We start from the raw sequence: 16,425 nt of genomic DNA, 5'->3' as shown, positions 1-16,425 counted from the left end.
AAAATTATTAGTGTACTATGCAAGCAGAAGATAAAATCTCATTTGCAAAATTTCAAATGCGTAAAAACATCTATCTGAATATGTATTAGAGTAAACGAGATTATATATTGATGTTTCTATAATATGGTTAAATATTTTATTGATCAATTTATCTAAAGCTACTTAGATTCAACGCTGGCGTTTAATCGCCGAGCTAAACACGTGTGATGGAACGGTTGACTTGACGTTGGCATATTTGATTACATATATGTATATTGCACGTTGTATACACGCCGTCAACGCCAGCCATTGAGCAACCGAGCACATTGAATCCACGTATTAGTATGTAAATTATGCAGATCCATGAGACTGCATTAATCTTTGACACATTCCTCGGGGGATTTGTCCTATTTTATTTATTTTTGTTAGACTTACATAAGGAAGCAGTATTTCGCTTCCTTGTTCACTTCACCTTACATATTTCATAGTCATATTTTAGATTAGTATGTTTATTTGTAAATGTGTACTTATAATATTGAAATCTTGATTTTACTTAATATTTGCATATAAATTTTTTACGAAATGTTTTATAAAAAAAGTATAAATAATATTTTAATGTGCTTTGATTCCGAATAGTGAATTTGGCAAGATAGCTAACGACAAATAATTACATTGCAAGATATTAATTAATTGATGATTTCTTTAAAATACTGCTTACATTGTATTCGAGAGAAACCCAAATTCAACAAGAAACACCAAGAGAAATCTCGAGCATACTTTCCGTAAAGTCTACAACACCGCGGAGAAGCAATTTCACGAGTGGAATGAACGCAATAAGTACTTACTTAGTGATCACTTTTCGTGGAAACGAGTCGGCAAGGACTATCGGCTTGCGACTTTGTGGCACGAGGAAACGATCGCCCATAAAAGTTCTAGGCAACGCGGACCTTTCCCACGATTTATTTAGGCGCTTGAACTGGCTTCGCGGCCCCGTCGCGGAGAAGAGTTATATATACATTGTGCGACCTCCCAACACCGGTCCGCGATCTTCTTTTATGAAATTTTAAATCATTCGATTCGGGAATCGCGCACTATTTATTACCCATTCGAATGCGTGACGTGTCCTATGGGAGATCGCGCCCAAGTCGGGCAACTCCGCCTGCACAAGCCAATGTAAAATATTGTCCCCGACTGGACACAGCAAGACGTTTACATGCATCCAACAGAATTTATTGTATTATCGTGAAATCTAATTTATACGTCTCGCTCAATGACGGTCTACCGTATAAAAATCCAATTGAAAGTAAATTTTGCAATCATAGCCACAATTCGTATTTTATCCTTTTCCTGTTTTATCCTTTTTTTTTTTACAGACAAATACATTAACTTATCGATTTGTTAAATATTAATAAGGGTTATATCATCTTATGCACTTTCTTCTTTCTAAATCTTTCGAAGTTATAATACCTGACATTATTATAAAGCTTACTTTGGAGCTTCTATTTTGTTTTCTATTCTATAATGGCTGCGTTCCGATATTTACTGCTAGTAGCTGAAAATATATAGTTCGCGTCACATAGATCATAGATTTTCAGTTTTTAAAACTATATATATTATAAGTAAAAGATATAAAATTAAAAGAAATCTCTCAGAACAAAGAAATCTTCATTATCGGTTAAGTATTCTCTGATAGTTGCTCCAGCTGTCACGGTGGAGACTGTTCCTTGCATGAAATTTATTTGTATATATTGTAAGTTTAAAAAGAGAAAATTAAATTTATTTATTTGTTAAAAATATAGTTACAATGAATGGAATTTAAAAACATATAAAGTATAATTTGATACAAAAATTGAACTTTTTCTATTTAAGCACATATTATATTTTATATAATTGTGTGAACAACACGAATGTATATAATACCTTACAATGAAGTTCAGTCTAATATATAATTAGATTAAATATGTAAGTACTGAAAACATTTAAATGTATTTAATTAATTAACATATAGAGCAATATATGGCGCCTGATAAATGCAACCGGATAGTCAGAACTGTTTACTAAAAAACAAGTTTTAGGAGTCAATGAAATATATGAAAGATCATAATTTATGTATATTTATAAAAAAAATCAATTATTATATATTTCAAATTAATATGAGCAATCATGTTTAAATATTATATGGTAGCATATTATTAGCAAAATTTTTTTTATAAAAAAGATTAAAAAATTTATATTTATCGAAGACATTAAAATATATTTAATAATGTACTTTTATATTATATTATCCTCTAAATGATTTCTTAGCAAGATAAACAGTAAATTATTTATTATTATTTAAGATTTATTATTATTTATTCTTTAACTACAGCGATCTTTCCACATTCATAAATGTGCAAGGAGGAGCCATCAGTCTCGAAATTTCTCACTGGTTACTATAAATTTAGTCGATCACGTCGGGCGTCTTGGGAAAATATGTCTTATCTACGTTCTTATTTGGTGTCCGGTATGTGCTCAGAATGCAAAGCCGCCGCTACGCCGTTATCGTCGCATAAGCATCTCCCGCGAGGCGGTTTGTTTTATACGCAATTACTTGATGAGTCATTTCCGTAATTGGGGCATATTTTTTCGGAATTTATTGACGACGGGACCTAGCAGTCGGCGGAGATTAGCATAACCCGAGGATGACTTACTCGGTCTGTCCGCCAGTGACATTTTAACGAGCGTAAACTTGCTCGGCTTTATTTATCGTGCGCGTTATCAGTCCTTCCTACCTCGCATTTTGTCCTGCGCTCCCATAAGCCTTTGTAACCAGAAGAAAACGCGGCGGCGCCTCCGTTTGACATTTGATCGCGTCTTTAACTGGTCGAGGAGTTTATCGCAATCTCCCGTTCATATGCAATCTTGGATCATTGCATATATAATGCATAATTTTTTATATAATTTACCAATTATATAAAATTCTCTCAAATGTAAAATTAAATTAAGAGATAATTGCAACTGTATGTAAAAATGTTTAAGTAATTAAATTTCTTAAAGTTATTAATTCAAAAGTTATAAACAAGCTTCAACAGCAATAATATATTTTTAAACGTTTTGTAATTATTGCAAAGATTAACAATACGTTAGTTATAACGGACCAAGTATGGCAGATATCAGAAAAAAAATGAATTCAGTAAGGGGAGAACTTGATCCATTCGAGGAGATTTCGTCTGTGGGAGTTTCAAGTTGTTCATAACAGCGATCGGTACTTAAACACGGCACCTTTTCCTTTAGCAAAAGTGCTCATCGAATCCGGTGAGATAAATATTCATGTCTCAGGATCGTTTTCCGTTCGTCTTTTGCGGGACGTGCATTAGCAAATGGTCAATCTAGTCAGGTCGGTTGATATAAACGGGATATGAGCGCCTAAATGCGTACAAGGTCGTTATCTTAACGTGATACCACTAAAAACAGGAAGAAGCGGCAAGAAAGGAAAGGGAGATCGTGAAGAGAGGAGAAAAAAGAAGAAAGAGAGAGAGAGGCAAATAAGAGGAGCGGAGGTTGTCGCGTTGAGAGAAGAGGATTCGGGATTGAGTTGTCCCAAGGTGCCGGATGAATTCTCCGTGAGCTCCTCGGGTAGGTTAGGTATGTTAACAAGTTAGGCGATACTAAGATAAGAATCCTTCGCGATCCTTTGTGGCCTCCACATGGTAACGCGACACCAGAACAACCCAGACCAAAACCAGACCGCCGCGTTTCGGTTTCTCTCCGGCTTCGTCCTTTTCTGTCTTCGTTCCTTTCACCTTGTTGCCGTTCTCGCCCCTCTCTGTTTCTTCCTCCGACAATTCTCAAAGAGCAGAACGATGTAGGAGCTCAATGAACACGACGTTGGTAGCCGTAGGCAAGCGCCATTCCTCTCATTCATCCCAACAAGATCGCGATCTGACCTCCACTTTTTCGCCACGCTGCTTTCTCACGTCAAGATTTTATTTTTCCTTTGATTACTGCTATGTAAGCGCAATATCATTAGTGATTCAAAAACAAATTCTTTTACTTATATTAATGATAATGATTATTACTTATATTCTTTTACTTATATTAATGATAATGATAATGATTATATACAGTTATTTCGTTATCTTTAATTAAAGAGATATACAATGTTCTGTATTTGCGCAATAAACAAACTTGCAACCTTCGTAATCGTTATCTTTTTTATGTTGAGTCCAATTTTAAATGTTAAATATTGATTTTTACGAGTATGCAACTGATACTTATATAACTACTTTTTAAGCATCAAGTGTTTGACATGTCATGAAGTTTCTCTGTCAGCATGTAAGTAACACGTGTACTTACATGCTGAGCTTATGCGTTAAATACATGCATAAGGAATATAATAATTTTATATCTATATACAACGTGTCATTATAATCTATGTATATATGTATATTGATTATACTTAATCAAAATAATCTGAATTATTATATTTATATTATTTATATTTACGTTAATATAATTATTAATATATACGTATTATATAAAATGTATTTAAATTAAATAATTAAATAAATAATTTTTTTTTATTAAATATATTTTTTTCTTACGTATATCATTTAAATAATACAATCTATTTTTTATTTCTTATTGAAAATGACAAGCAACATAGGGTTGATAACAGCAATCAATTATAATTGATGGCGCTTCTTTTGAAATTCATAATTGATATTGCTAATAAAAAGAAGAAAAGAAAACATTAAAGTTTTTAACAAATTACCTGCAATAAATTTAGAACACACAGAATGTACAGTTATAAATGAAAACGAGCATGTATTGTGAGAATGGAGGGCGTTACTAACAAAGAAATGTGTCATGTTTTCTTTAATTTTGAGCAAATTTCCTGTGTAAAGTCTCGCGTCTGTTTTTATGACTGCGGAATAGCTTTAGTCATTTTAGTCACTTTTATGAATCGTCACAGGTCAAAATTAACATGTGATTACTATCAGATCGTAATTTCTATTAATATCTCTCTCTCTCTCTCTCTCTCTCTCTCTCTCTCTCTCTCTCTCTCTCTGAAGCAATTAGATAATAAAGTCATATGATAGCAGTTTTGAGAGAGAGAGAGAGAGAAAGAGAGAGAGAGAGAGAGAGAGAGAGAGGGATCTATCTTTTGATAAAATCATATGAAAAAAGGGGGAAATTTAGTTTGTATTTGTTGAATTATGCTTACTTCGGGCAACACGTTCCGCCGACAGCATGAAGAGAGAGTAAGAAACCATAGAAGATACCCACCCTCGCAGGGAGACGACATAGCTTCACGTCTCACTCTTAACCTACCCCATCGGTGAGAGATCGTGTGGGATTTTTGAAGTTAAACCGGATTGAGATTATGTAGTTCGATATCGTTCACGACAGCGATGGAACGCAGCCTATTCTTTGGGGGTTAACTGGTTTTGACAGTCGCCGTAGTTACCATGCTTTTGTGCGTACCGCTCCGTCATCATTACTGTTTCTTTCTCAAACACTCCTTTTTTAAATTCTCTTTAAGAAAGCTTTCTTTAGCACTGCATAGTTTGCTTGAGACTGTAACTAACTGAAATTTTGTAATATGAAAAATCAGTCAAATATTTTTTACCTTTTTTTACAAAAACCGTATATTATATCGTTAAAAAACAATTATCGATTTTAATCTCGAAAATATTAAGTAATAAATATGTGTAAATGTGTGTAAATAATTTAAAGGAATACATTAAAATACTATTTAACAAAAAATATGTAAAAAAACAAGACAAGTTGAAAATAAATCATAAATGAAGAGGAAGTGGAGAAGGAAAGAAATCAATCGGGGTGCCATTGCACCCCTCTCTACAAAAGAATCTAGTTTTGTTTCTTGCGTGCTCGTATGCACCGTGTCTGATTATGTTTCACAAAGTTTTAGTATGTGTCCCTCGCGGGTCCGACAACTCAATAGCCACACACAACACCAAAGAACAAGGCGCCTTAGGATTCGACGATGAATCTCCGAGGCTACTCAGGTAGGCCCCAACTAAATGACGAGGATAGCCTCCAATGTCCATCCTCTCTGTCCGGTATACGGTTTCTTCGTCTCACCTGAAAGTTAGATTTTTCTGTCCGACACCCCCTAGTCTCACTGGCAGTCGACATTCTCACGCTAATTGGCCGGCAGTGCCCTCTCTGTAATTTCATTAAGGGGGTCTCGTGCCTACGGTAAGTTTAAGGCCCCGCCAACGCCCCTACTTCCCCCTCGTCTCTCTCTTTTTCCTTTCTACTAGATCAAATATTTGCCAGGTTTGATGGCTTTACAGAGTCCAACAGAGTCGTGAACCAAAGAATTGGAAGCCGGTACATATCTTGAAGAGACTTATGCCAATCCGTCCGAGTTAGACGACCATTCCACCATTCAGACAAGTATTTCTGCCATTTATTTTCATCCATAGAAAAATCAATAGGCAAAATCCTTTTACTTTACTAAGTGAAATGAATAGAATGAAACCCATCATGGACATTAAAAATGATGCGGATTATTAACTTAGCAAAATATTCGTGCATTTTCCTATTAGATGGGGAAAAATGTATTATTTGTTATAACTTTTTTTATTACATCTTTTAGATGTTATATTATATTGTATCAAGATTATATTGTATAATGTAATACATTATAAATAATATAATTTTTGACACACACAAACAATGCAGATTGATTTTACAAAGATTTTTCTTACATTTTTTATATGAGATACAATGACTTTGTATTGATAATGGTACTTTAAACGAATTTTAAATTACATACATAAAAGTCATAAATCATATTCAATACATAAAAGTATATTCAATTTCAAAGTTATTATTCTTGAATTTATAAATTATTTTCCTTTGTTATTTTGTTTCTTTTTATGTTTATGTAATATTATAACAATGTATTTCTAATACCGGATTAGAATCCAGAATAATAATCTGTTGACACAGGTAACACTTTAAAAATATGATTTTAAAAAGCCGATTTTCTCTGTTTACTTTAGCTTTTGACAAAAAGAAAACACTATTTGGAATTTATCAATTGTTCACTTATCCTTGCATTCTCGCATGTATTTAGAGAGTATTAAATAGATTTTTCAACTTATTAACGAATAGAAATATATTGTCTATTCTATAAAAAAAAATGTTACAATATCATACATTTTATTACTAATATTATCATTTGCAATTGCTGAAAAATATTGAAAACAAAAAAGAGAAATATAGAAATATTATAAAAGATTTGTAATAATACACAGTTTATAATCTATTTATTTTTTTTATTATATAAGTTTTGTTTTATACTTTTATCGCGAATTAATTTAATGAATTAATATCATTAACAAAGTTTTGTCTTCTTTTATGTGTCTTAAATATTTAATTTTTTAATCTATTAGCTTTCGTATAAAGATTAAATGAATCTTTGTGTTGGATCGTGTGAACGAATGATGTGAATGTTGGTCGCTATGAAAGGTCTCGCGAATGGGCGATATATGACTTCCTATCGACTTAACTTTGCCAACAGTCAGCGTCATCGCCAGGCTCACGAACCTCTTTACGGTTTCCCAAGAGAACCACCAGCAAGATCTCATGGGCGGTCGTTTCGAATGCCTCTTGGTGAACAATGTGCCAGGGTGTGCATACAATTAACCGGCACGTTGTCGACTTTTGCACGTCCTGTGTAATTGCATCGCGTTTTGCTACGTTGTATGAGCCTCTTCCACGTTCTTTTCACGGTCTATGTGGCCCAAACGTGCCTGAGCATACGATTTGCTTGCTAGCGGAATCGCGAGTGACCATATTCTCACCCCGACAACTTGCGAACATGCATGGATAAGAATTCTTTGCTTAATCGTCGCGTTTCCTCATTCAAGTGACAAAGTCATAACCTTTAATAAATGTATTTTGTATCATGTATAATGTATGAACCATTATACTGCTGTCGTATCATTGCTTATATGTATATAATGATATGTATATAATATAAAATAAAAATATTTCAATTAAATTATGTAATACATTCTTTTAAAATATATTTAAACAATCTTTTGTCTATTTTTGTTCTATATTTTTTGTTTTGTGTTTATATTTTCTAATATTATTCTACAATTTTAGATAGAATGCATGCTTGAATTAACAATTCATATTTCATTCAGTTTAATTGTCGAAATTATTTTTATTCTACTTGTGCTACATAGAAAGCAAATCACAAATCCGTTTATACGAATAGTTTGTTCTTCTACCTTATTATACGATATCGGCGACTTTTATCGTTAATCTTGTAAATAGTATCAGATTAGGATGCTTGTAAAACATTATTAACGACATTTATTAACGACAAATTTATTATGAGAACCGGAGATACCAAATTATTTTGATGATACGGAAGAAATCTTTTGGGAGTATTAATTTCGTTCCATGTAATTTCATAAGTGGTTGGCGCCAGCGGACTGAAGCTTCTCGAATGACCGGTTGGCATTTTTTTTAGATCGGCAGGTTAAAAATCAAGCACTGTCGTAGATCTCGTAGATCTAGAGAGAAGCATCCGTAACTGGCGAGCCGTGAAATCGCAATTTGCCCGCAGATTATGTTCGCCGATCGCCGAAGCTTGAGAAGCGTGAAACCGAGAGGGTGGAGCGTGACGCCACTTGATGCCGCTACTCAAGTAGCATGAGTATTTTCACACTAGTAGGCTTGTTGAAAATGTCGTAAGTTCAAATTTTTGTGAATACATTGTAAACATACATAAGCGACTATATTATGATTTCGTGATAATTAACATGTTATCAAATTGTATTGTACAAGAAAATCATAATAATAAAAATATTTTAGTTATATATTTTGCTTATATAAACAAATATTATTATTGTAATCAAAGTAAATATGTATAAATCAATTTTTTTGTGTTGTTCACCATCTGTTATAAATAAAAATATATAATATATGTACAATGTATGTATTATAAAAATTAATTATTTAGTATCTTTTTTTGATGTTATAATAGTTGTTTACATTTTTCTATTTAATTCACTCAATATTGTTATTTTAAAATTATTCGCATTAATCCTAGATGATTTAAACATTTTTATGATTTTTATTTTTATTTAGATTACTTTGCGCATTCTTGATCATTACTTTTCTTGTCGACTTATGCTTATCGTTACTTGTAGATCTTTAAAAATGTTCCAGCAGTTACAATCAATACTCGATAATATTCGACTCTTTTAAGGGCTAACGAGAAACGAGATCTTTTTGCCATTTAATGATTACGATTTACTAAATTAACACACATTACAGTTTTCATCTCGTATAGAACTTTTCAATACTATTTGATTTTTATCAAAATTATCTCTTCACCATTTAATATTTGTTCATTATTTTATTTTAATTAGTTCTGCTTTAACAATATTGGTAGCGAACGTCAGCTTAGTATACAAAACTTTTACTGAAGCTATTTTTTTATCTATTTTTTAAATGACTAAAAAAGAATAAGGAATATTAAAATATCTAATATATTCTGATAAGTTTAACGATTTTTTAATTTTTTAATTAATAATGTTTATATTTATATATAATTTTCAAATATTAACATCATCATAATAATTAATTTAATAATAATTATACTAATTAATACATTAAACTAATAAAGGACAAAGAATGCAAGTAAATATTTATTGTATTGACAAGAAAAAGATTTAATGTCGCAAGAATCAAAGTTAAAATTGTCAAAATCTTCTTTTCAAGAAAAATGAAAATAATAGACCTCCATGTAGAAGGCTTCTAAGAGCATTATGTGTCTAAATCTAGATGATAGAAAGGAAGAAAAGACTTTAATCTCTTCTACCGGGCCGCTTTATACTTTAGCCAGACCGTTAATATATTATCGCCACAACTGTGATATATTTGACGTGAGTGTCGGGAAAATTAAAGCAATTCTTCTGCTGGTACCGCCGGTGGTCCAGGATCGCGAACCGAAAGCAGGTCTCTCTCCTGGTAATCGGAGATGCTTGGATACAAATATATGTGCATTAATAGAGAGCGGTTCTACAAGGAACAGGTCTCAAGTCGGTTGAGAAGAAAAAAGTATCAATTCGCGCAGATCTAATCTTTCTCGCAAATACAAAATGAATTAAAATGTGATACATAGATCGGATGACCAATTGTGTTAATTTTATAATCATTTGTGTTATAAACTTGTGAAAAAATGTAATGATTCTACAGAAATTGTCTAAACAGAGATTGAGAGAAGAAGAGCACTTACTATATTTTATAATAGAAAATTTTTCTTGTTATTTTAAGTTCAGAGGTGATAGTTTTATATTGCATTGGAATGAACTTTAATACAGTAAGTTAATACAAAATGTAATTTCGAGTAAATGTGATAGAGAAGAATTTTCTATATTCTTTTATTTTATACAATCAGCAGATACCTGATAAAGATACCTGTCCCTCTTCGCTATTCGTTCTTCTTTTCGGAGACACTCCCACTCCTTGAAGGGGACACTCACTCCCATATAACACAGAACTCACCGGAACTTCTCGAAGTAAAGAGTGGGAGAATTGAGAAAAAGGATGAGAAGGGGTATGAGACAGTATAGAATACAAGAGGACTAAGACCCCCCACGGTCAAACATCGCACTTTCCCACATGTGGGTGATCTCGTTTTATCTTGCCGACAAGGTTTCTCTCATCTATGCATATCTTGTGTTGTACTTTCGGAAGATAAAGCTGTCGAAGAATTTAAGACCTGACCTCCACAAGAAAAATTTAAATTCCACTATTATAGTCTATATAGTCTATTATTATAGTCTATTGTTATATTTTGCAGCATCTTTTTCATTATTCTACTTATATTAAGATTAAAAAATTTATTAGAAAATTAGAAGATTAAAAAATTTGTCAACAACTTGCCAACCGAAGACAGAAAGTCGAATCTCGATATTGGGTGCTTTCTATTTAGTGACATAAGTCGACACAAGTATCTTTCGTTCTATCTTTCTTGATTTTCAATGATTAACAGGGACAAAATGATACTTGTGTCGACTTGTGTCATTAAATGGAAAGCACTCATTGTTATATCGACTTCGAAGATTTTAATATAGAAAACGGAAAGAGAAATTTATTTTTAAAATATTATAGCTTTTTCTTGAATAAGATTTATTATAATAGATTTATTATATTATATTTCTTGTCAAAATATGACTCTATTTTAACATTATTATATTTTTCCCTTTTAATTTAAATAATGCAAATACAATCTTGTCTTAAATATTGCGAATTTGCGATGTGTATCTGTTCGAAATAAGTTTTTTATTTTGATTTGATGTGATATGACAGGCTTTTTGAAATTCCTATCATCCTATCCATAGGTCGTTTCACAGATTTATTGGTTGACCATTGATAATAAAATAAAAAATGGTTTAAATTTAAATGAAATAGATTTAAATGAAATATTTAATAATTTAAATGAAATAGAGTATTTGAAAATTATGTGAGCTAACATATTACTTTTTCGGATTTTATTCCTTTTACTTTGAAAAACTTCTAAGTGTTTACTATTTCAGCAGAAATATTATTTTCCGACAGCTATTTTCAATTTTTTTGCGTGTCCCTTAGAATTTAAGTGTCGTCCAATTATACTCAAGGTTGAAACAATAATATTTCATTCTTTAGCAATTGTGTGCATTTTTCCACAAAAAGATATAAAAACCAGACCAATTTAGAAACTGTTATTTCTTTATACAATATCTTTTTTTTTAATGTACAAATATTCATTAAGATAAATTTTAATGGAAACTATGAATAAAAATGAAATATACAGAATGCTTTTGTGTGAATATTCAAAAATAATTCTTATATAAATTTAAACAAATTTTATAATTAATTTTATAATTAATTAAAATTGATAAACATTTTTGCAATATTGGATACATAAAAATGCAAACTGTTGTTTTGCATTTTTGCAACATTTATTATAATATTGTATCTTACGAATAATTACTTTGATAGTTGATCTTTGTATGTAATGCAGAATCTTTATATTTTTCATATAATTTGTTAAGAATTTATATAATTTAAATTCGTCATTCTCAATTCTTCATTTTACGCTTTCCATAATTTTCACACTATTATCGTAGAAAATCTAAGAGAAAAGAAAAGAAAAAAACACTTAGAAAAAAAAAAGAAACGTTCTAATCAGTCAACAATCGTCACGGTTACATATGTACATCCGAAGGAACGGCAATAAGGGTGTCGCCATTCGAAAAATGAGAATGCATTACCTCGACGCCTTCTCTCAGGGTTCTCGGCGAGATCGACGTTGGTGGCTCGGTGGATAGCACCGGCGTCTGGATCTGAACGCTATTACCAAGGCAGAAGCGAGCAAGAGAACATCTCAGAAGCGCGATGGAGAAGAGGGCTTCTCTCCTCGCTCTCGGCAAGGCATTCCAAAACAAAGAGCCGCGATCCTGGTTCAACGGTGGACAATATGTAAATCAGTGGCTGGCTGTGGTCACGATGTCGCGACCTCGTCGTCCCGCTTCGGGCTACCTTCGCCACCGCCGCCACTACCAGCTTGACTGCTTCCCCTAAGAGTCTAGATGTGTAACCATGCGTATTGTAACTGAACGAAAAATTTTACAGAGATAACTGTGAAACAGATAGAAGAAGAGAATTAAAAATTATCTTATTCTAAGAGGATGAAAATTATCTTAATTATTTTGTATTGAATATAAAACGAGATAAACTAAATTTATTTTATTAACTTATTTTACCCTTTAAAAATATATAATAAATATTTAATTAATATTTAAAATATTAACTTATTAAAATAAGAATTTAATAAATTTAAATTTATTTTTATTTTTATATCTATTATAGTTTATACCAAGTTCTAGATTCATATATTTTCTCCGAATGAAAATGGGCGGCACGCATTAAACAAAAGCACTGTTATAATGCAATGTTTCATGATAAGTCACTTTCTCGTGATGCACTTTACATTGGCAACTTTTAAAAGTGGCCATATTCAATCAATTTTGGTGTATCGTCTGTATTGAAATCGTTTCGCATATCCATGTGGATACAACTGATGATGACGCATGCACTGGTCAGGATGGCTTTAGTTCCCATGCATTTCGCGAGAACGGTCGACGATATACCAAGACTCCACGGTCAACTTCTTGATCCTTCCTATCTACAGCAATTAGCTGTTAAAAGTGTTCGTGTGTTTCACCGGTTATCGTTGTCCCACCCACGTGCCCAAATCGTTCTCCGTATGTTATCTCGCGACAAAATGCATCTCGTTCGACTGGAACAACTTGCCGAAAACGGGCTCCGGGTTGCCGCGGTAGAAATACCGTTCGCATATAAGAGCGATACCAGTGTTGCGAAAGAGCGGTATTTCCATAATATCGATCGTCTTTCTTCATTCGGCATTACGGTTTTTCTTTTTTTTTTTTTTTCTTCCGTTAGATACCTGCGTCGTATTCACTCTTCTAGGAAGCGGTCTCATGGTTCTCATGAACGGTACCTCTTTTCTCTGAAGTCATCTCATCGCTGACTGAGAGAAAACGCGGTGCAATCATTAACACGAAATATAATTTTAAATATTTTGTATTTCTAATATGCATTTCTCGTCTTTAACTCAATAACTCCAACAGATGATGCATTCTTATCTTTCTTTTTTCAATGTTTCTGTTGATAAGAATTAACTTTCTTGTTTTATTTACTTGATTATTTTAATTTCTGTTATATTCTGTTTATTTAATTATATTTATATTTAATCGTTTAGCATAATCTTTTTAGTATAATCTTTTTTTTAATGAAGAAGAAATTGAAACAATTTTATATATATAATTTATGTTATAATTATATATGAATTTAATAATTGAAGAATATTTCAAATCGAAATTTTTCTCCAATTTTTTATTTCCATTAAAATTCTTACTCCGATTTGGATATTAAACAATTAGATTTGTTACTAATCAATTTTTTACATTATTTAATTCACAGCTTTATTTAAAATAGCAAAATTCTACCAAAAAGCCAAAAGCTTTTTTGGATCTTGAAATAGAAAACTGTTTACTATTTGTTTCAAATGCAAAATTAGAATTCAATTTTAATATAAATTATCATAATTCTGTAGAATTTATAAATATTTTAAAATTAAGATCAAAGTAAGAGCAAAATTGTAACTCTAGAACAACATCTAGTCACGCAACGTATTATAATGTCATATAATTTAATCTATTGCAGTGTGTCACGAGAATAATTATAAATAAACATGCGAAATATGATATATGTATGTTTTTTGAAAACGAGTAGTTTAATGCAATTGTTGCCATTAATACCTATTAAGCTCTGATGAGGGACGTGTACGCATTTTGCTGATGAAATAAGAATAGACTTCTTACTAGCTTCGGCTAACAAGGCAAAATTAGTCGTGAAATAAATCTAGACTGTTTTAGAGCGTGGTATCCTTGGCAGGAGAGCGGGGGATGGAACCTATTAGTATAGCGCCGCCCCTCAATCAGCAGCAGTTAAGGATGACCTGGTGCTATGCTCGTTTTCCTCAAATTATTCGAATTGACGACTACAAAAGTTTACTCTTCGCACACCTTCGCAGTTATTGGAGAAAAAAGTCAAATCAGACTTTCCTTTTTTTTAAAAGGAATATCATATAAATGCAGAAATATGTCAAATATACATATTACAGTTTTATATTTTTTTATAAACATTTTGAAATTCTTCTAATAATAATAAAATTATCCTTGTGTAATAATATTGTGAGACGCCAATAAATAATGTATAAAGATTAAGTGATATTTTGTTGACATAAATCAGCCGTTTATTTTCAAGGATGTCGCGGCAAGCTAACTATTCATAAAACTATTCACCTTTTGGAGCCTTCTGTCTCGACATTATTGAAAGCTGTCTTGAGAATCACTAGGAATGTAGCGAGAGGACGCCTTTGGGTATTCGAAAATAGCGACGAGGCGAGGACGAAGGATAGAGTGGGTTACATAGCGGGTGATGAAGAAGAATGAATGGTGAGTGGAGAGGAGTCCTTCTAACAGTCTATGCGGGCGCACTGTCCTAATTACAACGAGGTCCGGTATATTTCGTTTTTTTTTTTTTTTTTTTTTTTCCCCCCAAGCTGAAAGGAGCCGAAGTATTTGCCCGAGGCAACAGCAGGGGCTAGACCATTCCGGACCGCTTTCAGGATTCATTTGCAGCAAAGTGCAAAAGAATCACCGTCGGGACACGGTCATCGTCAATGATGGAACAACTAATAGTAGAAGAATCGATGGATAGGCAAAGCGTATTCTGAAATAAAAACGTCGCACTTTTCTCAGCCATTCATAACGCTAACGGTCTTTTCGATCTCTTCTCACCATTCATTCATACCTTGCCGAATGAGATCCCGATCGTTAATCTTTACCTGCGCCACCGGCAAAGATACTGGCGCATCCTTCTTTGATTTTCTCTTTGAGTGGTATGTATGCGCCGGACGTATTTCGGATTCCATTCCAGAAGAATCACCGATCTCTATCAATGTCTTATTTGTTTATTTTAATAAATATTTCTCTATTTCGGAGTAGACATCTTATGCTGTCTGTTATAACGTATTTATTATATTGTAACAACAATTATTATAATGCGTTTACGATTGGCGTTGTGCAATAAATATAATATATATTAGTTTATGAATTAATATTTTTTTAATATTTATGAAATAATAATTTAATTTTTAATGATATGATTTGAGTGAGTGATGATATATATGATATATATACAAATGCATATTCTAGACTGAAGTAAAGAACATACATAAAAAAATAACTTTTCAGACAGAAACTTACAGCAAAAAATTTTCTTTGCTGTATTATTACATGTTAAAAAATATAGTTCGTTTTTTTTTCTGAACGATTATCCCATCCGAACGATTATCCCATCTTCTTATAGAGTTCTAGAATCGTATCGTTCTTCCGTCAAACGCTAACGATCTTAATGGCAAGGAAAAACATTGACACCTTGGCGACGCTCGGAAGACCACCTGGGGAGGATGCCAAAGGGAAGGCAGGTAAGAATTGTTAAACACAGGATCAGCATGAGAGAAGTGGAAATCTTTATGAGAAAGTAAGTTGAACGAACGATGACAATGAGCTAACAGCGTGCGCAAACACGGCGGCTTGGGACAGAGCCGTACCCGGGTCGATGATCATGTATTTACGCGTTTCCTCTCAAACACCGACGACGTCGACAGCTCTAAAGACACGGCATCGGACACTGATCATGAGAAAAGACAAATCCCGTTTGGTCAGGTTGAAATGTTCCGAGTCAAATGCTCGAACGCGTGCCAATGATCGAAGAATTGCTTTGTTAATGCACTTATTAAAAAGCAAATATGCAAATAACAAAATATGCATAAAA

The sequence above is a fragment of the Pogonomyrmex barbatus genome, unplaced genomic scaffold (genome assembly GCF_055798465.1).
Source record: "Pogonomyrmex barbatus isolate J1 unplaced genomic scaffold, ASM5579846v1 scaffold1, whole genome shotgun sequence".
Classification (NCBI taxonomy): Eukaryota; Metazoa; Arthropoda; class Insecta; order Hymenoptera; family Formicidae; genus Pogonomyrmex; species Pogonomyrmex barbatus.
This window is presented reverse-complemented; position numbering follows the sequence as displayed.